The sequence below is a fragment of the Eptesicus fuscus genome, chromosome 3 (assembly GCF_027574615.1).
Source record: "Eptesicus fuscus isolate TK198812 chromosome 3, DD_ASM_mEF_20220401, whole genome shotgun sequence".
NCBI classification, from domain to species: Eukaryota; Metazoa; Chordata; class Mammalia; order Chiroptera; family Vespertilionidae; genus Eptesicus; species Eptesicus fuscus.
The window spans coordinates 56930339-56939739 of NC_072475.1; the positions used below are offsets into that span (position 1 = coordinate 56930339).

The window sequence follows — 9401 nt, forward strand, 5'->3', positions numbered from 1 at the left end:
AGCGGTTCTCAACCTAAGAGCTTCACATGTGTAAACTCTTCTAACCCTCACAACAACCCTATGAAATTGAGTATTGTTATCATCCTCGTTGTTGTTTTTTAATTGATTTCAGGGACAGGAAGGGAGAGGGAGAAAGCGATAGGAACATCAGTGATGAGAGAGCATCATAGATCGGCTGCCTCCTATACTCCCCCTACTGGGGATCGAGCACACAATCCAGGCATGTGCGCTGTCTGGGAATCGAACATTGACCTCCTGGTTCATAGGTTGACACTCGACCATTGAGCGGCTCCAGCCAGGCTCATCCCCGTTTTATAGATGGGAAAACTGAGGCGCAGGATGGTTAAGAATCTTGCCCAAGGTTACTCAGCCGTCAGCCTCATCACCCATTTCCGGTAGGCTCAGTTCAGTTCAAGCATCAATCGTGTTTCTTCTACCATCCAGGCAAACAATACAGAGAGTGGTTAAAAGCATGGACTTAGGAGTCAGCCATGTTTGGATTCAAATTCTAGGTCTAACCCAGATGGGCTATGTGAATATGGGAAAGTGCGTTAGCTCTCCATTGCTACGTAACAAACCACCCCAGCCTTCGGCTGCTGGAAACAGCAACTGTTATCTCCCAGTGGCTGTGGGTCAGGGATCCGAGAGGAGCTTTGCTGGATGTCTGTCCGGCTCAGCGTCTCTCCCAGGGCTGCCATCAAGGTGTCACCGGGGCTGTGTCATCTCAAGGCTCCACTGGGAAAGGACTGCTTCCAAGTTCCCTGGCATGTCCCTCCCCCAGGGCTGCCTCCTTCGGGGCCCGGCAGCGGCTCCCCTCAGGGCAGGGGTCCGAGGGACAGCTCGAGGGAGCACCCGAGATGGAAGCCACTGTTGCTTTATAACCCAGTCTCGGAAGTGACATTCTGTGCTCACTTCGGCAGCACATATACTAAAGTTGGAAAGATTTAGAGAAGATTAGCATGGCCTCTGCGCAAGGATGACATGCCAATTCATGAATCATTCCATTAAAAAAAAAAAGTGGCATTCCATTATTTCTACCCTATTCTATTATTTCTTCCCTATCCTCTATTAGAAGTGAGGCACAAAGCCCAGCCCACACTGGAATGTAGCGATGGACAGGAGGGGAGAGGCCAGGCCACCCCAGATGCTGCCCACCACGGCCAGTCACTTATACTCTCAGCCTCAGTTCCTCGTCATAAAATGGGAATTATAATAGTATTTACCCCAGGAGTTCTTCAAAGGCCTCAGCGATGATGCCTACATAAGAGATTGGAACACTGCCCAGCAGAGTGAATGCTCAGTAAGTATTGATCACTATCCCCACCGAGGCCAAGCTACGTGTGGGAAGGGACATTGCCTCTTTCTTGATGGCATCTGTCCCTTCAATGCCCGCCTAGAGCAGTACCTGGCACTTCCTCTCACTCCAGGGTGACAGGGCAGGAGGCGGCATGCAGGAGGCAGTGAGCACACTGCTCATGCCGTTCCCAAGACCTATGGGAGGGGCCTCCCCCCAAAACGCCAGGAATGTCCTCTGTGAGTCCGTCAGGGGGCAAGGGTCAAGTCCCTGCTGACTCTCTACTTCACCCAGAGATGGTCGAGCAGGGAAGGTTACCACTGGGGGCTGGTCCCAGGTGTGAATCCAGCCCTGCTCCTGTAGGCCCTGGCTTGGCAGATCCCCCAGACACTGGCCGGGCCCTCCCAGGAGGGGCTGGCACAAGGGCAAGGACAAGTTCCAGAATCCTGGGCCACCCACATGTGGCGACAGTAACTGTTTGTGGCTCCCTGAGGCTTGTCATCAAGGAACAACATGTTGCCCTCTAGGGTGCTTGGCAGTGGTGGCAGCTGCTTGGCAGTTCCATCCCAGAGCTCGGGGGAAGGAGCAGAGGGACAGGGAGGGAGTGAGCCAAGTCCTCGGCGAAGGACCACGAGCCCAGCCAGGCGGCAGACCAGGAAGAGACCAAGCACCAAGTAGAGGAGCAACAGGCGGGGCCGGAAGGACACAGGCTGTGGAGACGGGGCGGGCTCGGGGCGCAGCCTCTCGTCTGCCAGTGACTGGACAGGCTGCTTCACTTCTCTCCATCTCTGGCGCCTCGTCCACAAAATGACCTTCCATCTCGCACGGAGGTCGTGAGAAACAGCAGGACACAGGTGCAGGGCCTGGCACACAGTAGGTGCTCCCTGAATGGAACCATCGCTCTTATCAGCACAGTAGGTGTTCCATAAATGGAACCATCATTCTCAGGGTGAGAGGGTGCTTAGAGAGAGAGAGAGATGGAAGGTGGCCTGTTTTGGTTTGGAAATTTTATTGAAGTGTGTATACACATAAAAAAGTGCCCGTATCCTCAGTGTTCAAAGTGAATCCACATGTGTAACCAGCATGTCATCAAGTAACAAAACGTGACCAACACCCTGGAAATCCACTTCCGGTTGGTTCCTTTCCAGTTCTCTGCGCGGAGAACCACGAAGCTAACGTCTAAGGTCCCGTTTCTGTGCTTTGTTTAGGCGGAGTGAATGGTGGGCCCTCTTTTGTGTCTGCCCCTCTCGGCTCAGCACGGTGTGGCTACAGCACTCACCCACGCTGCTGCACGTGCTGGGAGTCAGTCCGCTGCTTCGCGTTGCTCTGCAGTGTTTCGTTGTGTAAACGTAGTCCAACTTATTGGTTCATTCTATCGTGGATGGGTCTTCGGTGCCGTGAACATTCTCATCGATTTTTTTATTTGATGGATTTAGGATGGAATTGCTGGGCCAGAGGTCATCCAAACTGACAGCTTTAGGAGGTACTACCTCACAGCTTCCAAAGTGTGTGCTGACATACACACCACCCGCCCAGGGTCCCCTCACACCCTGTGCCCACTTGGGGCTGTCACTGTTTCTCATTTTAGACATTCTAGTAGGTGGGAGAGGTGCCTTTAACTGTGGGCTTAATTTGCATCTCTGATGTATAATGGGGAGGAGCACCGCTTCCTAGCGTTATTGGACATTTGGGTATGAACGTAATTGTCTAATTTCTGTCCTTGATGGGGCTCCTCTAGAGAACTGAATCCACAGAATTGCCAGTTAAAACAAATCATACTATCACCTGTGACAGATAGTGAGCCTGATTCAAGCAGCTCCATCCACGTTTCACAGCCCCAGGTCCCCCCAGGACCCGCCCTCTGCCAGGGAGGGAGGGGTGCTGGCGTGAGGCTGAGCAGGCAGAGGTGAGGCCGCGCACGCCCTTGTGCAGCTGCCGCTGTTTCTCCTGACGAGCTCAGGGGGGTCAAGATATTCGGTTCTCCTGGGGTGGCCGTCGCAGAGGTCCAGGCCCAGGTACAGCTTTGTGGTGTCAAGGGACAGACACGGCGTCCCGCCAGCTGAGGTGGAGCACATGGACCAGGCTGAGGGATGTGGCCCTGGAGCGGCAGACAGGACAGTGGCTTCCGGGCTCCCCGGGTTCCTGACCAAGCAGAGATGGCAGAACTCTTGGCAGGCCAGTCCTGTCATATTTGGGTAAGGTGACCAGATCGTCCTGCTTTTGGCAGGACAAAACCGATTTTTAACAATTTGTCCCGCGTCCCACGGCATTTTAAAAAAGTCCCTATTTTTGGAAAGAATCTTTCCTTACATTTGGGTGGCATTCCCAGAAGCCCTGTCTCCATCGGCTCCACCAGGCCAGCCTCCTAGTGATTTTGTAAAGTCCTGAGTCCCTGCATTAATTTCTGTTCTGCTTAAAATAGCTGGAGTGATTGCTATACCTTCAATTAAACCCTGACTGACACGTTGTGATATACTGATGCCGCCATTTTGTGGGGGAAAATATCTATAATAATAAAAGTGTAATATGCTAATTAGACCGAACGTCCTTCCGGACGACCTTCCGGACAAAGCCATGGCGGCGGGGGGCCGAGGCAGAGGCAGCCGCAGCCACGGCGGGGGGCTGAGCCCCTTGCATGAATTTTGTGCATTGGGCCTCTAATATATATCCCAAAAAGGTGAAGACCATACTTCTAAAATTAAAGGATAATTTCTTAAATTTTATTAAATCAGTCCCATGAAAAGCCCATTTTCCATTTCTCATTTTGCTAGTAGAAATTTCAACACAGGACACGGCACATCTAGGAGAATGGCTAAAACAAACTAATGGGCTCTAAAGGAAGAAGTGAGCTTAGAAGAGGAATTAAAAGAGAAAACATAGAGTGGCCCCTAAATGGGGCATGAGGACGTTGTGAACTGCCACTTAGCGACATTAAACCATCATGCTGGGAGTGACGTGACCCTGCACCAGTGTCTACGGAACGCGTTCAAAATGCCACAAACAGTATTATTCCATGGGCTCCTTCACCCTGACCCCGAGCTAAGGGTCAAGGAGCGCTCTGATGAGGCAGCATATTGGGCAGGAGCCGGGGCCCAGGAAATAATTTGAGTGCTCATTAGTAAGATGTGAAGAGTTATCTGCATTTAGATGGTAATGATGGAATTCAGGGAAAACAGCTGGAATGAGGAGCTGTCCAAGAGGCCAGGCAGGCAATCCAGGAATGGGGGTGGGGAGTGGGGTCGGGGGGAGGGCCTTGCTGGGGACTTGGGATCCAGGAGGGTCTTTGCTCAGCTGCAGCTCCATGGTTGCAAGGCCTCAGTGAGGAAGCCTGGCTGGGCGAGGACATCTCCAGGCTAAGAGTTGGGTGAGGGTCTGTGGCAGTGGCAGCAGTTGGTGATGAGTGTGTGGTGTGGGGGCGGGGGTGGGTATGGGGGTGGGTAGTAGACTCCAGCTGGTAGGGACAGGGAGAGGGGTGGATGGCAATGGAACTCTAGAGATGAAAGCACCTTGGTCCCCTCTGGCCCAGCAATGTGAAGTGATGCGTGCGCGCTCTCTCTCTCTCTCCCTCCCGTTCTTTCTCTCTCTCTCTCTCTCTCCTCTATCTCTCTCTGTCTCCCTCTCTCTCCCTTTTAAACAGTGTAGAGTGTAAATTTTCAAATAGACACAAAACCACCTATCATCCCCCAGTGACAACAATCATCACTTCATCAGCCCAGTAATTTTTAAGCTGTGTTAGCATCCATCCTCTGCTCAAGTACAATTTTATGTATGTGTAGCTGAATGAGATTATGTCATACTTACTTACGTTTTCTCCCTATTCCTTTATCCCATTCAAGCAGCCGTTAGGAGAACGAGCAATGCTTGGGAGAACTTACCGGGTTTGCTGGGGAGATAAGGGAGGGGGGAGGATTTGCATTCCTTCACTAGGGCTGCAAACAAAACACCAGGAGCTGAGTGGCTTAGACACAGAAACATGTTGTCTGCCAGTTCGGGAGGCTGGCGGTCTGAGGTCCAGGTGTCGGTAGGGCTGGTTCTTTCCGAGGCTGTGAGGGAAGGCCCTGTCCCGGCTCTCTTCTCTGCTTATAGATGCCTGTCTTCCCTCCGTGCCTGTCTGTGTCCACATTTCTTCTTCTACGGACACCAGTCATTTGGGTGAGGGCCCACCCGCATTTAACTTGGTTATCTCTGTAAAGAGCCTCTCTCCACGTAAGGCCATGTTTGGAGGTATGAGGGGTTAGAATTCCAACGTATCTTTTTGGTGGGACACAACTCAATCCAGAACAGGGACTCATTGGCATAGCCGGAATCAACGCTTTAAAGAAACGCAAAAGGAAATCCACCCTCCACGTCCCCGCCGCCCCCGGACTAGGAAGGGTTTCCCCAGGATGGAGGGTGGGCTTAGGAACGGGGACTTGGAACGAGGAAGAGTAAGGCAGAGCGGACATTGGTCAGCTCCCAAAGACACCCGTGTCCCAAGATGGGCACGGAATCAGCAGAGACAGCGGGACCCACAGGCACCTCTGGGCAGAGGGGTGGTTGGTTGGTGGGGACACCTGTGTCCCTGAAGTGAGGCGTTATCTGAAAAGGGCACTCCAGGAATATTCAGGGCGAATGTTTCATCCAGCTCCTGGGAATGGGTCCTGGGAGTCAGAAAACAGGTTAGAAATTTAGAAAACTGAGGAATTGATATTTTCTGTACCTCCCAAGTTTGACAACTGAGAGTTATATCTGCCAAACATAAAGCAGATAAAAGCAGGACTGTTCTAGGTGGAGCTCCCCCCGAATCTTGGCTCCCCCACTCCTTGCAGCATCCCAAGGCAATCCAGGAGGTTTAGGGATCCGGGAAACTCAGTTTGAAAACACTTAGGGTTCACCCTCCCCCTTGTTGAGCACACAGGACACAGAGGCTAGAAGAGGGAAGACCTGGCTGTGGGGTGGGGGAGGGGGCGGGGGGAGGGAGCACATGGCCGCTAGCAGCAGAGCCAGACCTGAACCCAGGTCTCCTGGTTTCCACCACACACTTCCCGGGGGCTTCCTCAGAGATTTCCCAGATAGACAGCGGGGTCCCTGCGTGACCTGAAGTGGTCCCGGAGCCACTCGCTGGGACCTTGTCAGGTTTTTGTTTTAGCCCTTCTAACAGGTGTGTAGTGGCCCGTGTTCCTTCGGCACGTGCCTGCTCACCTTGGAGGACACTTCGCTTTCTAGCCTAGTGAGGCGACCCAGGTTCACCTTGTCCTGTCCGTGTCCCACAGAATTATCTCTGAGTAAGCTGTTAATCCCCGGCTCTAGTTGAGTTTGACTAGCAGTTTCACGAGAAGAGGATTTGGGACACTAGGATGGGTTAGGGCAGTGGTCGGCAAACTGCGGCTCACGAGCCGAGCCACATGCCGCTCGCGAGCCGCAGTTTGCCGACCACTGGGTTAGGGGTAAACCATAAAAAAGCACTTCTCTAATGTAGATTGGTTGTTCAGCAGTCAGATCATTCCCAGACACTTGGATGATTCCCAGGTGCAGAAATGCCTGAGACCTTCCCCCTTGAATTTGTCTTCAGCATCTTTTATTACATTCCTCTCTGCTCCAACGCGTTAGATTGTTCTCTGTAATTAACCCTCACCAACAGGGGTGGCGGCAAGCAGGAAATGAGAAGCTGAGGTTGGACAGCTGATCGGTTGGATTTGAAGGCATCAGTGGTCCTGTTATCACGAGGAGATAGTACTCTGGAAGTCCATGTCCCACAATGACAATAGTTGTCACCTACAGTGAAGGGAAGGCTTTGGAGGACCGAGTGGCTGCTGAGATAAAACACTGTGGTGAGAATAAGGAATATGAAACCTGGGGAGTGGGCTGGCTGCTTCAAACTACACAGAGTATTTAAGGAAAGAAATAACCTCAGAGGGTTTTTCTTCCTTTTTTTTTTTTTAATGGCTTTAATATAGGGTCAGATGGTCACTAGACTTAAATAGTGATCACTTCATAAGCTCTATAAATGTCTACTCACTATGTTTTACACCTGAAACTAATATAATATCGTATGTCAACTAAAATAGAAAAATAAAAAAAATGTTTTAAAAATAACTTTGTCGCCCAGCCAGCATGGCTCAGTGGTTGAGCGTCGACCTATGAACCTGGAGGTCACAGTTTGATCCCCAGTGTGGGGCGTGTGGGAGGCAGCTGATCGATGATCCTCTCTCATCATTGATGTTTCTATCTCTCTCTCTCTCTACCAAGTCAATAAAAATATATTTAAAAATAATAATAAATAGCTTTATTGTCAATATAGCTATGTATATTGACATACAATAAATGGCATATATTTAAAATGTACAATTTCAGGTTTTGACACACACACACACACACACACAAATACATACCTGTGACACCATCACAAGACCATGTACATCCGTTACTGACAAGTGTCCATGTGCCCCTTTGTAATCAATCCTTCTTCCTCTTCCTTGCCCCTTGCCATTCGCAGGTAACCACAGATCTGCTTTCTTCCACTATAGGTTAATTTGCATTTTCTAGAATTTTTAATAAATGGAAGCATACAGTATTACTCACTTTTAATTAATTAATTAATTATTTATTTATTTATTTTAAAACTTTTGTAGGGAGAGGAAGAGAGAGAAACATCAATGTGGGAGAGAAGCATCAACTTGCTGCTTCCTGCATGTCCCCTACTGGGGATCAAGCCTGCAACCTTGGCATGTAACCTGACCAGGAATAGACCCTCTGGTGTATGGGACAATGTTCAACCAACTGAGCCACACTGGCCAGGGCTATACTCACTTTTGTCTGGCAGTATAACCACAGAATATAAATTACCCTCAGGGTAATTATTACAACCATTTTGAGGTTTATTCATGTTGTTGAATGTGTCAATAGTTCATCCCCTTTTATTGAGTAGTATTCTATTGCGTGGATATACAAACATTTATCTATTCACTTGTTTTTTTAAATATATTTTATTGACTTTTTACAGAGAGGAAAGGAGAGGGACAGAGAGCTAGAAACATCGATGAGAGAGAAACATTGACCAGCTGCCTCTTGCACACCCCCTACCAGGGATGTGCCCGCAACCAATGTACATGCCCTTGACCGGAATCGAACCTGGGACCTTTCAGTCCGCAGACCGACGCTCTATCCACTGAGCCAAACTGGTTTCGGCTATCTATTCACTTGTTGATGAATATTTGGATTGTTTCTAGTTATGAGCAAGGCTACTATGAACATTAATTATAGGCTTTCATTTTTCTTGGGTAAACACCTAGGAGTGAAATTGATGGATTACATGGTACGTGTAACTTTTTAAGAAACTGCCTGGCTGTTTCCCTGTGGTTATACCGCTTCACATCCACCAGCAGTTGCAGTTGCTCCGTATCCTGTTTGACACTTGGTGTGATTGCTCTTTAATTGTAGCCATCTAGTAGGTCTACAGAGGTATCTCGTGATTTTAATTTGCTTTTTCCTGATGATGAATGATGCTGAGGATCCTTTCATGTCCTTATGTGTTATCTATATATTTCACCTATTTTTGATTACGTGTCTGTTCAAATCTCTTGCCCATTTTTATTGGGTTGTTTTCTCATTACTGAGTTTAGAGTTCTCTTAGATGCTGCATCCACATCCTTTATCACATGGGTTATTTGCAAATAATGTCTCCCAGTCTGTGGCTTGTATTTTCATTCATTTAACAGTGTCTTTTGAGGAGTTCTTAATTTTGATGAAGTCCAATTTAATAAAAGCACTATAATTTTACTTTTGGTGTTATATCAAAGAAATCATTGTGACTTTGAGTCACAAAAGTTTTCTCCTGTGTACTTTTCTTGTCAGTTTTAAGTTTTACATTTAGGTCTATGATACATTTTGAGTTAATATTTGCTATGTATGGTGTGAGGCTGGAGTTGTCAAACTTTTTTAAAGGATCAGATAGTAAAGATTTTAGGCTTTGAAAGCCATCCAATGTTGGTAACTACCCAACTCTTGTCATGTAGAGCAAAAGCAGGCTGAGACAATAAATAAATGAGTGCGCCTGTTTCAACAAAACTTTATTTATACAAACAGGTAGTGGGAACATTTGGCCCACTGATCAGAGTTTGCTGACTCC

The 9401-nt window shown here is 48.8% G+C and overlaps 1 non-coding gene across 1 annotated transcript; it reads left to right on the forward strand.

Annotated features, from left to right (window-relative positions):
* The first annotated feature begins 904 nt into the window (after window positions 1–904).
* On the forward strand, window positions 905–1011 carry LOC114227772 (U6 spliceosomal RNA). Its single transcript, XR_003613843.2, has one exon. It is a non-coding gene; the product is annotated as a U6 spliceosomal RNA (small nuclear RNA).
* The last annotated feature ends 8390 nt before the right edge of the window (window positions 1012–9401 follow it).